We start from the raw sequence: 18,020 nt of genomic DNA, 5'->3' as shown, positions 1-18,020 counted from the left end.
GGACCTATGCTCAGTGTCCCAGCCCCTTGGGGGAAAAAAGAATGACACTAGTGAGTACGAGTCCCTGTGGTAGGGATTACAGACTGGGGCTGGGACTGCTCTGAAGGTCTAAATATGGATTGCATAGCGTTACATAGTAAACGTGCGGTATATAAATTACTGCTAATAAACACAAATAAACCTCTTTACGCACAACCAATCCTGCCATTAAAACAACAGCATTTATATAATCTATATGTATGTCTTGTGTCTGTGTGTCACCGAAACACTGCCATCTGTTGGGAGCAAGTGGAAATCCACCTCTTTCTCTCTCACACATTAGCTACCTTACTAGTTTTCGAAGCATTTGCTTCGAGCGGGCTTAATAGTATGATAAACAAGCCTAATTTTCACCAATATCAAATTAAAAGCATTCACATTTACTAAAGTATATTTCCTAAATAAGCCTGAACATAAATGCAATCATCCCCACATGTTTAATAATTAGCCATAACATAACATTAATAACTGCGACATCTCTCATATAACATCAGTACATAACACTAATAACCCCACAGCAGCTCCCACCAAATAATATTAAAACCTACTCATATAAGGACAACACCCCACCTCCCTCCCACAGCTCCAAGTTTAAGATGTCACTCTGCTAGCGGGTAGTTCAGTCCTGCTTAAAAAAACGAAATCACCATAGCGCATTTTAAAATATCTACTGTACCGGATCTTCTGGGAAACTCCCGAATCTCAGGTGGCTCTCCCTGACGCCTGGCAATGTGGAAAAGTCTCCCAGAACCTGCCAGTAGCCGCAGCCAACATCCCACATGAAGCGGACAGTATAGACAGCGTGATATACGATTCCTTCAGAAGTGTGTTTTTGTGGCCACACCCCCTCTGCTCCGCCCACTTAGCTGTTCAGCCCTGCCTTCCACATGCTGCAGTGCTGAGTATACCGACCAGGGTGCCCCCTCCAGGTAGGGCAAGCCTTAAAGTCAGTAGATATGTTTTACATTCCTTCCACCCCCTACAGCAGTGATTTTCAACCTTTTTACCTTGTGGCACACTAAATAAGATTTTAAAATTGCCAAGGCACACCATGAGATCCCCACAGGGAAAAACACATTGGCCCCCACAGGAAAAAAACAAACCTATTGGCCTCCATATAAAAAACAATCACACTGGTCCCCACAGGTAACAAAACTAAAATACATTGTCCCTTTACATGAAAAGAAGAGACCAGTAAATAACAGTTGATCTGGTGGTGGCTGTAAACTGGTTTGGGCATCTCTAGATCTGGGGGCACACTTGAGAGCAGCTCAATGCACACTCATGTGCCACGGCACAGTGGTTGAAAAACACTGCTCTACAGAATGCTAATTTTTCCAGCAATTACAGTAAGAAAATTACTAATGCATGAAAAGCACATAAACAGAATAGTATTTCCCTTCTACGGTCCTCCTGCATTCCATGTAAACTCTAGTCCACAAATGGAAGAGAACATTCAGATTTATAATTGAATGTGGTTATTATAAGAATGCGTTGTGGCTCTATAGAATGCTCACTGTATCTGGGACCCACACTGTCCTGGCTATACTGTGTATATTTACCAAGCCTTCTAAAGGGGACAAATGGCTGGAATCTCATTGGTTGCTAAAAGCTGTTGTCCTCTTGAGGTATTTGAAAAATATCCCCTTTTGCTGAGTGGAACCACTGGAGGGAACAAACACTATTTGCTTTGTGCAATATATTGTAAGCTACATTTTGGGCCTGATTCAGGGCCTTATTCTGGTTGGAGCGGCCGGGCCGTACGCGTACGTCCCGGGATTTTTTATGATCTGCGCATGCGTACATTCGCTAATGCGCAGGCGCGAACACTCCACAACGCTTACGGACGGGTCTCTACGTGCGAAAAAACCTGTACGCGAGTGTACGGGCATTGGGGGCGGCATAGGGGCGTGATGAGGGGAGCGGCCGAAATAATGAGGGAAAATGGGCGTAAATATGGGCGTACACGGGGGTGTGCACCAAAAATGAGCGGTGCTACTACCGCACGATCGACTAAAGCACCGTTCATTTCGGACACAAAACAGGCGGCCGCCACCGCCATCTCAAACCACCCCTACAGATACCGCATGCCAGCGTGCGCCTGGGTTTGCTAATTAACGCTGATTACTACCAAACACATACACCTGAATGGAATAACCAATGCTGCAGTCTATTAAGTCCAAACCATGATTTCACTACCTGCCACACACAGCACTCAAACACATTGGAAGCTTATCTTTCTATACTTCTCTACATTTAAAGGTTTGTTTAATTTAAGGTAAGAATCTTTTTAAGACCTGCTTATATATGCTAAGGTAGGTATTTGTTAAACAGTTAGACACATTCACTACGTGCTTTCATAGACTTTACACAGTAGCACACTCAATCTACACAAGTCGACATGTGTCAACGTGTTCACTCTAATACAAACATAGGTTTTGTATTTATGATACAATAACATAAACCACATCTAACACCTACAACACCTACAAAGGATGTTTCAGCAATGTTTTAAGCCCATGCCCACTATTTTGCACATTAATTAATTCAATCAATTAATTAATTTTCATAATTATAGTTGAAAGGCAAGATTTGCAGGTCCATATATGTGAAGGGTATGTCAGCGTACACGGACGTACGCTCACTCTCACGAGCGGTGACATAAGCTGAGTTTTCTATTGAAAACAATAGGGACCCGTCCGTGCAAGCTGGCGTACGCTCAGATAGCCGCAAGAAGTCGGTGGGAAGACGGACGAGAGACGTCCGTAAACGGTGGCGTACGCGCAATTGTACGCCAGTTGTCGGAGTGTAAGGGCTGGCCCGTCCGTGTACGTTGGCGTACGCTCAATTGTACGCCACTCCCCTTTGACGTTGTTTCTGGCCGTAAGTACGCGGTTGAGTTGTGGGTGGACTTAACCCCAACGGCCGCGTGCGGATAGCGTACGTTAATAGCGAACGTACGCACGTTTGGCCGCTACGATCAGAATAAGGCCCTCAGTGAGGGCCAGCGCAGAGAGCCCTGCGAGGGGACACGGAACGCGTCCTCCCGACCTTTTCATACACCCACTATCCACGTTGGCGTGGAGTTGATTTTATATAGTGTGGTGAGTGCAGTGAGCCACCGAGCCCGAGGCGTGGCCAGCGGACACGGAACACATGTAAAGTAATCCACGTCCCCCGCTTCAGGCTCGCTGCGCTCGCCACACTTTATAAAATCAACTACACGCCAACGTGGATAGTGGGGGTATGAAAAGGTCGGGAGGACGCGTAACGCACCCCCTCACGGGGCTCGCCACGCTTCGGGCTGCCGTGGATAGTGGGGGTATGAAAAGGTCGGGAGGACGTGTAACGCGCCCCCTCACGGGGCTGGCGTGGATAGTGGGGGTGTTTCAGGAACACATTCACACCTGCCATATCATACACCTGAGACAGTACAGACGACATGTGTTAACTGTTAACTGGATTTTACTTAATAATAAAGAAGAAAAAAATCACAACAAATTACAATAATATCAATTTTTCAAGACCAAGTAAAATAATAAACCAGTCATTCTTCTGATTCTGCATCAGCCTTTGGGAGAAGAGAAAGGGCACAAAGAATACGCTCGAAAGCATTTTCTGCGCCAACAGTCTTTCGCCAGATGAATTCCTGTAGGTAGGAGTCGAGATTCTGGCGCGCGGTGCCTCTTTGACGTTTGTTGCCCCATTTACAGGATCCCCAAAGGCGTTCAATGTTTTGTGTGTGAACCCCAATCTCCGGATCTACGTAGTTAAACCGGTGGTTCACCCGAGCATGGTGGTACCCTGCCTGCTCCAGCTGCTTGGTGTTATAGGCACGCCAGCAATCGGAGTAGATAGTCGTCCCCGGTTCAATGTATTGGTTGATGGCGGCCATTAGGGTACTGGCGTCACGTCTTTGTACAGATGTCACGAAGCACTCACCGGTGTCTCTGGAAATGCCTCCGAATAGCCACTGTTGACGCGTCGCAGCATCCGTCCCACATGACTTTTCCGCTGTACAAAGAGGCTCTTGTCGACTTCAATGATTTTCCCTGGACCTCCAATCCGGTGTTGGGCTGTGACATTAAGTCCACGGTGTAGGCCTCCCGCATCAGATTATTATACAGCACCGTTGTTCTATTCGACAACTTAAGTTGACGCTCACAGAAAGATATATAGCGTACCGCATGCATATGCGATCGTTTGATAATCAGCAGGGCTGAAAATGGGTCTGAATCGGGCACAGTGTGTGCCGACACAGGAACTAGATAGTATGTCGTCTCTGCACTAATTACAAATAAGAAGCCAGACTGAAATGGATTATTGACTCACAGGTACATTATATAATAAGCATGTAATATACTGATGGCAATATAACATTCATATCGGTTGGGATGTCGACCTAGACCCATGTCGACCTAATGGTGTCGACCTAATGACTGTCGAACATCACGCTGTAGACCAAATGACCGCATCCCCATTCATATCATATACATAACACTATAGATAGACAGTATAGAACAGACATGCCCAAGCTGTGGTCCTCCAGCTGTTGTGAAACTACAAGTCCCATCATGCCTTGCCAGTTTTGCTATTAGGAAATGCTAAAATTATGGCAAGGCATGCTGGGACGTGTAGTTTCACAGCAGCTGGAGGGCCACAGTTTGGACATGCCTGCTATAGAATAAAGTTGGATCAGGATGAAAAATATTATTATAAAATGTATTATTATAAAAAGTGAAGTGGAATCTTCCAAATGATAAATCAGAACTTAAAATGGGAAACCCTAAGGAGCAGGTGGCCCAGTGGTGTAGATCCGATGATGGAGCACGGGAGGACCCCGGTGTGGTACTGACAGAATGATGACATTGCTGCTGCTGGCTGCTGCTGCTCATGTAGCGGGAGTGGAGGGGGATGGGCGGAGCTCCCCCTGCTGCTGATGGAGACGGGGGGCGGGGCATTCACCTCAGCAGCAGCAGCACAGCCCGGCGGTGCAGTACCCCCAGGCATCCTGTAGGTGTCGCTGCCGCCGCCTCTCCTCCCCGCCCCTCTCCGGGAGGAATCAGTGCAGCTGTTGCTGTGTGTGTGAGGCTGCAGCGGAATCACCCAGTCACTCCCTTCATTCCATCCGTGCTCCGTGCCCCGCCGGCTGCTGTCCTCCACCCGCAGGCTCCCCGCAGCACCAGCGCTCCAGGTAATCCTGCCCTGCTCCCGGGCTCCTGCGTTCTGTACGGGGTGGGGGGGACCGTGCTGCGGATACCCCGGGGAGGCTCCGGGCTCTGCATCATTGTATTGCAGCAGCGCCCTCGCCATGCGCCGCTGCCTAGGGGACTGGCGGGGGTGATAGGATGTCAGGGAGGGGCTTGTGGGGGGACCCACCGTGTGCTGGGGGGGGATTCGGTCCGGGTGGGGGGTTCTGACGGGGAGAAATGCAGAATCCCAGGGTGAGGGGTACAGGATAACGGTGCAGGGGCTGCACACAGGCGTGGTCCTATGTGGATGGATGGATGGATGGATGGGAATGGGCACCACAGGCAGGGTCTGTATCCCAGCAATGCTACACATCTGGGTGTATCCTGCCCCTCTGCATCCAGTGTGTGTGTGTGTATATATGTATATGTGTATATGTATATGTGTGTGTGTGTATATATATATATATATATATATATATATATATATATATATATATATATATATATATATATATATTGCAGAGTATGTGCACATTATTCATGATCTCTTGTCCAGGCTGCTTTGTGCATTTAATCTATATTCTGTTTATTCTCCTTTTTGTGTGCATTGGTGTCACACTGTTCAATGATTATCATGGCTTTATATTACCTCCATCTATTTCCTACTTAAAAATCATTCCCCTTCTACAACCCCCCTCCCCCCCCCTCCTTTTCATTAATTCTCCATATGCCTTGATGGTGTGTTTTGGAACAGGTGGACCACAATGTCCTTTATTAGAGGTCTGACTGTGCCCCCCCCCCCCCCCCCCCTTGTTCCTGCAAGGTCCCCTACACACTCTGCATGCCCGTGGCACCGTCTCCCCTGGCACCTAGGGTGTCTGCTGTACGATGCAGTACGGAGCCTTCCACATGCGCCGCTGCTGGGAATGATGCAGCACTATGCAGCAAACTGACAAACCACTGTGTGCTGCTTACATGGGCAGAGGCAGTGGTGCCCATCGCAACCCCACCCAGGGATGGGAGGTGGGACTATAATAATACATGCTGGGCTAAACCTCCCCTGTGCCCAGTGGGTGAAGCCCTCCTTGATTTACTGTTGTAATATTGAAAGTCCCAGCACTTGCTCTAATGGCAGTTGTGTGTGTTTGTGTGCGTTTGTGTATGTGTGTAACCCATTGCTTCTTCATGCTGCCCTGGTACGGAGGCAATGGGGCTGGTTAATTACAGTGCTGCAGATTTAATGCGGTCAAATAAAGATGCATCCAGCGTTAAGGGACGAGCTCATTAACCCATTCACCCCAAGAGGCGCCTGTAAAGAGTTGATCTTTAAAGTATGGACCTTTAACAGTGTTGGGGTTGTTATCAGTGCGGTTTGTTGGGCATTAAAATGAAATGACGTCCTAGGACCAGCTTGAGACCCTTTGCCTGGACTATTGCAGCTTCGGAGCCTGTGTTTACTGCTTGCGATCTAGCATATATAGGATAAACGCAGAGATTTACTATGATCACTTCTTACAGATTCCAATGTAGATACAGGATATTTCCACACCCGAGCGCACGTCCTGATTTGTGTCGCGATAACTGTTGTTGGTTTCGGGAAGGTGCCAGTTTTGCCCTTAAGACGACAGATCTGTTGTATGTGACTTACTAGAACCCCCATTTGGTCACTGACCTCGTCGTCTTTCCGTCACCTAGAACGTTACTATTGTGGAAACTCTGCACCTGCCGAGCTGCAGTGATGGTATGTGATGTACTCATTCCTTCGTGGATGTGTGGAATAGTTCTCAGGCGTGGCAGGATGTACGGAATTCCTGACACAACTTCCATATGAAAGAGCAGATAACACTTACATAGAACACTTGTTTTTGTGTGTTTTTTTTTTTTTTTCAGCAGAATAGAAAGTTTTTGAGTATTTTTGTAAACCCTCTTGGTTGCACTTTTTTGGATATCTGGCTCACTTTGGATGAATCAGGATTATGTTGTGATAAAATGCTTTAGGAGCAATCCTTTTACGTTTTCAAAAAGAAATATGATTTGCAGTTTGAGCCATCGACCACCAGCACTTCTCGGGGGTACAGTTTAAAAAAAAATGGGTTTTCTAGAATGCTGTGGTTGTGTAGCAATTTTTAGGGCTCCCATTGATTTCTCGAGCTGATGATATCAACCGGTTTAGCCACGTTTAAAAAGCTAAACCTGACTAAAGTGCTAGGCGTGGCATGACAAGTGCCGGTTGACCACCATAAAGAGGCCATGTTTAGCACACTTCTGCTCACCATTATGGGGGGGGGGGGGGTTGTTGTTGGGTTGTGAGTAGAAATTCTGTGGCCGGCAGCTGCCTGCACCTGAACGGAGCAGACTTGAATTGCTCCAATGGATGCCTGACTCTGACAGTAGTGTTGCACTTCCCTGCAGTCTGGTCTGCATATCGGTGCTAAAATACAGACCACACTGTGCTTGAAGCACAGCATCAGAGAACGACATCCCAAACAGGGTAGAAGAGCAGTTTTGGAGAAAAAAATAAATAAATTAGACAGCAGTTGACGCAAGCAATTGAATTCCCACCTCTGTGTCCTCATAAATATGTACTGTGTGTCTATCTGTATACTGTATGTATTTATACTTTGTTTTCCATTCTAGCAGTCACAGTATCAAAACCAATTCTATTACCTCAAAGAAGTGTAAAAAATCTAGCAAATAATTTTTTGGCAAGTAATAGTCCTCATTTTGGACAGGTTAGTCCCCATCTGACTTTAATTCAAGTGTTTTGGTAATATTTGCCAAAATAAACGTTAATGCATGGGAGTGGTCCCATAGATCCCTTTGCTGATGTATCCTAGCCCAGATTGGTAATGCTGTGTTAATGCCCTGATTTAAAAAAAATGTACCCTCCCTGAAGTGGATCCGATCAGACATTTTACTTAATAGCGTGACTCTTCTGGTTTTCCATAGTTGTTAAATTAGATTTTCACAACAATACTGCAGTGTTGGGTTTCTAATAAGTATTCTGATTATAATATCGGAGAATATCCACAAGTGGTAGTGGGAATAGGTGGCCTGGGAATGGCATGTGTGAATTGGGGCTTGCATGCTAAACCCTTACCACTGATGTCTGGACTGGTTCCAGTAGCTGTCTCTGGCATATGATGACTAAAGGATATTTAGGGTTATTTGGTGGGCAGCAGTCTGCAGCAATAACACTGACTAGAGAGGCTTTAGAAACGCATCATTGATCGCAATGAGAGCTTAATCCAAATATTGCTTCTGGAAAAAGCCGAAATGATCTAGCCACTGTCGCCGTGGTGGTCATGGGCTGGATTAAGCGTTAAGTTTCACACGTGACGCGACTGTAGTTATTTCACTTGTGATTGTCAGAAATCCTGAAAACATGCGCTGTTAGGGTTCCAGAGAACTGGAATTTGAGAAACCTTGCTGTAGATCAGTGGTATCTCAACTCCAGTCCTCAAGTTCCCCCTACATGCCAGCTTTGCAGGATTTCTATCTGTGGAGGCAGGTGCATTAATTACTGGTATATTAGATTAACTCATCTATGATTGACCAAGGGAATCCAGAAAACATGACCTGTTGTTGGTACTTGAGGACTGGAGTTGGGTACCCCTGTTTCTCATAATCTTTCCTTATGGAACCCTAATTACATTCCAGGCTTTAAGGATTTCCACGCTTTAACAGATGGTTACATCAAGTCAGCAGGCCAAAGCGGTTTCCATTCTATTTAGAAATGCCACACCTGCTATGTTGCCGTGTGGGAATGTATGGGGGTCACTCCTGCGTGGGAATTCCCACAGTACTCTCAGCAGGTCATGTTTTCAGGGATTTCTTAATCGCATGCAGATGACTTATTCAATCAGTAATTATTCGTCTTGCAAAGGGAATTTCCCAAAACCTGACCTGCTAAGGATACGTGAGGACTAGTATAATGTAACCTACATCCAGACATAGGACGTTTTCCAACCATGATGTCACTTCCAGTATGGTCACAGCAAATGTTATTGACAGCTGCCTGGTATATGGTGTCTGGTATCAGAATGGAAAAACATGGGCACTGTTTTACTTTAATCAGCTAAATACATTTGGATGTGTGTTTGGGGGTTGAATGCCCATCGTGTGATCTATCTGGCAACAGCATTGGGACTTGTTACTCTGCTGAATTGTTATTATCATGGTTTAAATGACGGCTGCCCTCTACAGCTGCATTTCCATCTTATATAAAGGTATACAACTGCTACTGGTGATTAGATACACTCAAGTGGGATTCAATTGTTTGAGAGGATTAACTCCTGGCCACTTTACATGGGTGCTTACCGCCAGAAGCAATTGAATAGCCCCTAAAAATTTAATTGGGGTGACATTAGCAACACATTGTTAGACACACGCGTGCATTCCTTTTAATGCAGCTCCAATAGATCGGAGGGCAAGTGAGGTGGTTCTCGCGAATTGGCGTCATTTTGTGGCAAGTGTGCGTTTAAGGGGATTTGGGGCTGTTACGGAGCAAGTACGAAGCGGTGGAATTTTGTAACGCATAAGGGGCATAGTGTTCACTCTAGGAATTTTTTAGGGCAGGGTGCTGCGCTTTTTTTTTCAATCGGGAGGGCACATTTTATACAAGAAAAAAATATATATATATTAAAAATTGCACGCTGCACTAGGATTACACCCATTAAACATGATCGTACTCTGCTATGCCCATTACATATTCTGTCGTAATGACAATTACACATTATGGCACACACTGTAATGCCTCTTACACATTATACCACACACCATAATCTCCATTACACATGACGGCACACACTGAAAGTTCTCAGCGGCATGTCAGTGCGTGGGGGGCAGCGTAAAGGCACACAGTGCCCCACACAAAGGGCAGGGTGCATTTTGAGGTTTTAAAAACGGGTAGGGTGCAGCACTCTGCAAAAGTGACCCTTGCAGCATAGAACGACAAAAGGCTCTATAGTGGAGATACCACTTATATAAATATAGCCACAGAAATGAATATATTAACGTCTCCTAGTCTTTACATAAAGAGCACTTATGCAACTTGAGGATTTAGAACCTATTAAAAAATATATATAACTGTGTGCATGGTGATGGGTTGTCTGATATAATATATACTATAGGCTTCTTCATATTGGAGACATTCTCGGTTTACAGTGCTAGGATCATGTTTCCCATTCTGTTTAACTCAAAACTTCTATTTTAAGTGCATTTGTTTGACCTCTGAATTGCTTTATACCAAACACTTCATTTAACGTCTGTATTTGTGATTTACTCTGTGGAATAATAGGAAGTCCTATACCATTTTTGCTTCCTTAACCTTTTTATCTTGATTGTATTTTTTTTATTCTTTAATTGCTAAAACCCGTTCTTAAGATCCAGGGTTGGGATAACTAGAAACAAAATAATTTACCTTAGTTGCTTCCCCCCCCCCCCTTTCCTCCAAATGCTAAACTCCAATCCGTGATCCCACTCTCCCACACCCACTCGTTCCCACTCTCCCACACCCACTCAGTGCTGTCTGTATTTTGTCAGCAGCCTGCATTTCCGCTCTGCAATCAGATAGTGCTCTTACTCTGGTCCCGTATACCCAAACATGAAGTAACGGTGTCATGACCTCAAAATTGCATAGTACATACTTGGAGCTCCAATGTGCTCTGGTTTTCCCAAGTTGTGCTACTGGAAACATCTCAGGGGGGAAATAAGTTTTATTTTATTATCCCTCTCTCCCTTATTAGTTAGTGGGACAAACCACACTACCCGACGATGTAACACCGAAGTCTGCTCTTGTATCGTGTGTAGAATAATATGCGTGTTAATAAAACTGACGGCGGCGCTTTGGGACCAGCAAAGGGCGTCATAACGTAGAGACAAAACTAGCCGATTACAGCTTGCCGAGAGTCGGGGACATCTATGTGGAGTGATGCAGCAAAAATATAATGATCAGCGTTACTCCTGCCAAACTGTATCTTGGTAATATATGTATAGTCCTATTCTGCATTGCCAAGTCGCTGGCCCCCTGCTTGAAATAATCTCTAAATCTCTTCATATTCCAACAGAAAATATATACTACACAATAAATGTTCTGCATTGTACATGACAATGCTCAGTCCAGCAGCTCCTCTGTACCCGGCATCGGTAATATGAGAACATATAATGGATTAGTAAACATGAGACGATCTTCAAGTACAGCAGCTAATTCACTGCAGCAAAATGAATTACGGACATAAGGGTTTGGAATAGATATGCTGTAATCACGGAGAATATAATAAATAGCTGCAGCACAGTAAAGGTTAGTTCTTGCATATGTAATCTTTCTGAGAGGGACGCAGCGACGCGTTTCAGTCTCTGCAGAAATCATTTTGTAGTGTCATTGTGACAACTGAATGGTCTCTGGCCGTGGGCCGCTCTACTACTACCAGCCTGTAACATGACAGGAGCTGATTGGCCAGTAGTTTATTCCTCTCCGCTTTATCACTTCAATGAGTCGAAAAACAGCTCCTTTGGGATTTGTGCACTGATTAACGAGAGAGACAGAGTGTTAGTTTTTTTTTTTTCTGGAGAGAGCGATCCGTCTGATGTGGTAACAAGTGTTGGGCTCATGAAAATACTGGTTCGCTCTTGTACCAAACTTTTCCATAGAGAATAATTGTGTTCATTCTAGAACCCTGCATCTTTAAAAATCTGTCCAGTTCCTCTTGCCTGCCTCGGGTGTGGCTCTCTGCTGTGGGGATTCTAGCACATGTGTGGTCTGGATTTTAGTGCTGAAATACAGAACACACTGTGCTAGAAGCAGGCCGGAAGAGGAACTGTATGAGTTGGGAAGCTGCAAGCTGCTAGAATGAATACTAAATAATATATTATTGTTATATACGGTTTATACTTTTCTACCCAAAAACTCTGTCGGGAATTCATTTGGAGGTGCAATTAGTTGGTGGTGCAGATGTATCTGCTCCTCCGGATGTGGATCTTTAGCGGTGTGGGAAGTTGGCGCCCAAATCACATGTTTTCAACCAGGCCAGTAAGCCGCGGGCTGCTTGCTCTGTTAGTGACGTCTCATCTCTGCAGCACCGCAGTGATTGGCCGGGAAGTGCGTTTCTCTGTTCACAATACCCTTTTGGAGTGTAATCTAGCTGTGAGCATATGAAGACGCTGTCTGCATTATTTCTAGTACTTCTAGGCTGCCCCTGCGTAACCCCAATGGGTGATGTGTGCAGTCTTTATCGCTGCAGTGTCTTCATCCAGAGCCCTCATTTCCTATCCTCGGCCTTATCTGTCAGTTGAATGGCAGCCTATATTTATCCAGCAAAGATTAGAACGCTAAAACCATGGACAGCAGCAGCAGCAGAATCCTAAGCCTAATTTCTATCCATATGGAATCTGCTGATCTGTGGGTTGTTGTGTTTTTTTTTTTTTCCCCGGAAATCGTGTCCAGCAGCTGCACACAGTGAGAATAAACATGGAAATTTCAAAAGCCCGATCGCAATGTTATTTTGTTTTTATAATGAATAATTCTCTGTAGGCAATGTCTGTTTATAGAGTGATTTGTGTTGTTTTATTTTTGGGGAAAGAGTTTTGAAATAGAATGAATAAAAGATTGAAGGCTAATGCTCGAACGCAAGCGAGTGCTGTCCCTCTCGCTTACTGATTCCAGGAGGTTTGTCCTCGCTTTTACTGTCACACAAGGGGAGGAAGTAAACGGGCACCTGTACATCACAGCAGTGGCAGCACAATTGGAATGAGTGGGGCCGCTGGCTCCACTTCCATGTGGTATGGAGTAAGGACGTCTGGCTGAATTGTTAATTAGTTTTTAAGGCTTAGATCTCAATAACTTCTACCATGAGCAGTCCTATGCCAGGGTAAGGAATTGTTGGGCATATAATAATGCTTCCACGTTCCCCAGTACTTCTGGGATTACCCCCCTCCCAAAGTCATGGGAAGTAGCCAGCCCTACACAGGTTTCTCACTCTACAGCTTGTGACCCTGCCAGCCATTACTAAGAAGTCCGCTGAATCCACGTCCTGCTTCCCATCCTATCTGTGGAGATCTATCTTTTGGAGTCCTATCCAGATCATCGCAACTTTAATTTTCCTCCTCTGTCATCATGTTTTCCGCACCCCTATCTCTTCATTCATCTATATTGATGCCCCGATTTTACTTCCTCCTTATTAATCATTCTGGCACCCTTCTTTCCAGTGGAGACCCGTATATAATACCTTTGAAAGCTGGACAATCTGGTTTTGCCTTTTAAATGAATGGCACTTTAAATCTACGCACCAGAAGATTTGGGTTCAATTCCCCCAATTTCGACTCGTCAATTAGAGATGTGCAGGCTCTGATTTACTCCGATTTACTCTGATTTTAAAGCAGGAACTTATTGGCTATCCCAAATCACATGACAGTTGTTGACAGTTGATAGCCAATAAGATCCTGCTTTGAAATCAGAGTAAATCAGAGCCTGCACATCTCTACTAAAGATTCCTCATCTACATTGGATCGTGTACCCCAATCTATCATGTGACCATCATATGATTTCAAGGAAATAGATCGTCGCACGATCATGGTCTTTCTGGTGTGTGTACCCTACATTAGATGTGTCTCCGTTGGGTAGGATCAGGGCAGTGATTATATTTTGAAACATGCTGCCTTTCTGTCCAGGAGTGAATTGCTTTACAGCTGCGATCACTAAGTACATTAAGTGTTCTCCTTAGCAGCCTGTTTGTACTCTGATTCAATTGTAACATGAGGATTAGAAATGTGGTCTCTTGTGCCAGATATTATACGAAGTATAAAAACACACATCGACATATTATACGTTATAAGCAAAGGGGCGCTAAACTAAATTAGTAAGTGCCTGCGTAGAAGACAGCTGTGATCATTACATGTTACATAGGGTAGAACTAAATATGTTCCAGGTAACACTGAAGCTCATATTTTATTATGCTCCTTCAATCCTGGTCGTAAACTGTCGAGTTGACTTGGTTTCGCTTTGCTCGACAGTCAAGTCTTTGCTCGACAGTCAAGTCTTTGCTCGACAGTCAAGTCTTAGCTCGACAGTCAAGTCTTAGCTCGACAGTCAAGTCTTAGCTCGACAGTCAAGTCTTAGCTCGACAGTCAAGTCTTAGCTCGACAGTCAAGTCTTAGCTCGACAGTCAAGTCTTAGCTCGACAGTCAAGTCTTAGCTCGACAGTCAAGTCTTAGCTCGACAGTCAAGTCTTAGCTCGACAGTCAAGTCTTAGCTCGACAGTCAAGTCAAGTCTTCCACCCATTCACATAATGATCACTAACTCACCTTCCCACCTCGACGGTTTCTATATATCCCTGCTCTGTATTATTTGGGGCTATTATGTCTAACTGCAGAGCTTGTAATTGGAGCTGCGGGGAGACCAGAACTGGTACCAGAACAAGATTCAGGACCAGGAGAGGTCAGAGAAAACAAATCAATCACAATTTTGATTTACGAAGACTGCTCCAGACAGTGAAAACTGTCTAGTTGAAATAGTCATAATCATGACTAAAAACTGTCTAAACCAACTTTACATTGAATAGGGTCATGTCATTTTTCTAAACTCCAACTCGACTAAATGGTAAAGTCGAGACAAAGAAAACCAAAAACTGGTGAGATGGATCAGAACGTGGTTCGATTATTGGCTAGTTGCTCTAGAACAGGGGTGGGGAACCTTTTTTGTGCCAAGGGCCGTTTGTATGGGGAAAAAATTATTCGGGGGCCATATGTAAAAATTTCTCTTACAAATTGTCCTGCTACGACGGCTGCCGCTGACTAGGACTGACAGTCTCCAGGTGCTGTTGATTAAGAGGAATCTTGCAAGAACTACCAACCTCTCGCAAGAATTCCCCTGTACTTGACTCCCGGCAAAGCTGCCAGGTGGGTGGGAGGGCCACTCCGACCGGCTATGGGGGCCGCATCCGGCCCCCGGGCCTGAGGTTCCCCACCACTGCTCTAGAAAAAACCTAAAAAATGCTAAACTCTGCAGTAGGAGAAACCCTTCCAGAATAACCCTTGCTAGAATAGTTGGGACAATTGTTCTCCAATGTTCTGAGACTTGCAAAGTGACGACCCATCCTTTTTTTTTTTTTTTTTGTTCCTTTTTTATTTTATTTAATAAAGGACTTCATGCGGAGAATAAGGATGGGTTAGCACATTGTTTTCAGGCATAACCGATAGCTGGAACTTGGGGAGTGTAGTCACTTGCTAGCTACAGATAGGTGTGGCTCTGTCCCCTAGGAACTGAGCTTTATACATTGCAATGTGTTGGAGATTTTCCACCAGCAGAAACAATGACATAATGAGTTGAGTAATTTCCTACGGATGCCTGCCCTGCTTTATGGAACGACGTTGCTGCGTATATTATGTACTTTATATAACCGACCACTGTATAGAGAGGGAAGACTTTTATGCCTAATGCCATTTTCATGTTTCTATAAAGCAAGTTAAAATCGGTTTATTATTTCTTTATTAACCCTTTGAGTGCCAAGTGAATTTGTCAAATTTGGTATGAAAATTGCCAAGCAAACATTTGTATTCATCAAAATGACCTGTGAGGTCTACTTTCTATAGGAAATAGAATCTTTTTTTCTTTTTTTTTTTACAAAACATTTTTAATTTGAATTTATATAACAAATGTAAGCGACGCTGGCATATTTAGCCAATGTTATGTACATCTCTCACAGAGTTGCTGGCATTTTTAGAGGTGAATAACCGGAGAGATAACATCCATGGGTTGTGTATTCCGCCCTGTACAAGGTTCCAGGTGAGGCAGCCATCTTTGGGGCAATGCGTAAGATTACCTGAAGTGAGATGGCACAAATTGGATGATTGCAGGGTCCTAAAGCTCATGGTTAAGTTTCCAACAAAACTGTCCGGCCCATGGTTTTGTCATCCCATTCGCAAGCGAACCAGATGAGGAAGGTTACGCTGTGGGAGGATAGATATACAATGGGAACAATGCCTATATGCCTGGTCCAGCTTGTGGCACCCCTGGGCACCTGTCTGGTCCAGCTTGTGGCTCCCCTGGGCACCTGCCTGGTCCAGCTTGTGGCACTCCATGGGCACCTATCTGGTCCAGCTTGTGGCACCCCATGGGCACCTGCCTGGTCCAGCTTGTGGCACCCCATGGGCACCTATCTGGTCCAGCTTGTGGCACCTGCCTGGTCCAGCACTGCCTCTACCTGTAATAGAGCTAAAATAAGTGAAAAAAATTAAAACTTGCATTCTTGTTTGTCTGTGGGGTTATAAAGTTAAAATATATTACATTAATCCTAATAATAAAAAAGCAGCTATTGGCAGGAGTGTGAAGACCTTACATTGAACATATGTTCTGTATCCCTGTCTTCGCTAGAATAAAGACCAATGCTGTATCCTACGTTCTCTGTGTTTATGATCACTGGTCAGAGGACAGACCGTGCAGCTGTATACCGTGGGAAAGTCTCCCACATGCTAGCATAGAACCAGTGTCGGGAGAACGATGTCCTCTGAGATGTGGGAGAGAACGAGTGAAGTTCAGAAGTACGGTTATAACGGCCCCATCCACTAGTGCGATTTCGGCTGTTTTCATCCGATTCCAAGGCATCAGGCCGAGAAATTGGATGAAAAGGGCCCAAATCAGGTCAGGCTTGTCCTCTCTCTATATATCTTGTCCCCCCCCCCCCCCCCCCCCTCTACCAACCTATTACATTTCTTGTGTCCCTTTACATTTTACCCAACACCCCTACCCTCCTAAAGATCACCACATCCAATGTCCCTCAACCGCCTACTCTCTTTGCCGTCATTGTTACAGGAAGTGCCTTCAGTTATATGCTCTATGCACGTGGATGGCTGCAAAGGTTCTATCACGTGAATGATGTAGGGAAGATGGCAAGCTCTTGGCACCACCCAGATCCTGATCTTGATCACTGCTAAAAATAGGGTACCAAAAGTAGACTTCTGTACAAGTATACAGTAGGTTTCTACCCACTGCTGTATCCAGGGCAAGGTCCTTGGTGCTATTGGCAGGAGTGCATGGAAGTAAGTGCGGAAGATCTGTTTAATGAACAGCCTTTGCTACGCGCCCTCCTTGTCGCTAGCTTGGTACTGGAAAACATTGGTATGGCACTGAGGAAATAGGAAAGCGTAAAATAAAGGCAACATAATAGAAATCTGCAGGTGACTGTTGTATTGTTGTCCTGGCATTTATAGAAGTTGGATTGGAAGCATGAAGGGAAGTAAACGAGTGGTTTATATTTATCACAACAATTAGATCCTGTTTTATTCAACTAAAATACACCCCCAGTGAATCACCGCTCTAAATTGGAAATGCGTTGGATACCCACTTTGGACGAATGTGCCTCCGTCACAGTTCTCTGCTATTTTAATGAGTGTGTAACTCCCTTGGGTACGCACACTCCCGATTCTCTGCTGATTGGGTTCTATTCAGTATATCCAGCGTGAGCTTCTGTGAGAGGCAGCAGCAGAGCGAGGGAGCGGGGGTGTCAGCCGTGCGGTGAATTAGACACAACCTCCCGCTCAGGACCGGTGCAGGTGCATTAGAAGCCGTTTATTGGCTAACACTCCTGCACCGGTGCTGCATACACCCCTATACAATCAGCATTTCACTCCTTATCGGGAGAGCAGCCGACAGTTGTATAGGTGTGTGCCCAACTTATGCATAGATGTATATTTCGCTCATTAGGAAGACTCGCGATTAGTCGGTCAAGGACTATAGGGGTTTCTATGGAACTGCAGTGGAATTGCTCTATTGTTTGGGGGAAGTGAAACTTTCA

At 45.0% G+C, this 18,020-nt stretch overlaps 1 protein-coding gene across 1 annotated transcript in view; it reads left to right on the top strand.

Moving 5' to 3' along the window:
- The first annotated feature begins 5,071 nt into the window (after nt 1–5,071).
- The window catches only part of SPTBN1 (spectrin beta, non-erythrocytic 1), a 155,406-nt gene continuing 142,457 nt past the window's right edge, over nt 5,072–18,020 (top strand). The window contains exon 1 of the mRNA XM_083175223.1: nt 5,072–5,233. The gene's annotated coding sequence lies outside the window, so the exon portion shown is untranslated. The remainder of the gene's footprint in view (nt 5,234–18,020) is intronic.

The sequence above is a fragment of the Crinia signifera genome, chromosome 3 (genome assembly GCF_055691185.1).
Source record: "Crinia signifera chromosome 3, ASM5569118v1, whole genome shotgun sequence".
In the NCBI taxonomy this organism is placed as follows: Eukaryota; Metazoa; Chordata; class Amphibia; order Anura; family Myobatrachidae; genus Crinia; species Crinia signifera.
This window is presented reverse-complemented; position numbering and strand designations above follow the sequence as displayed.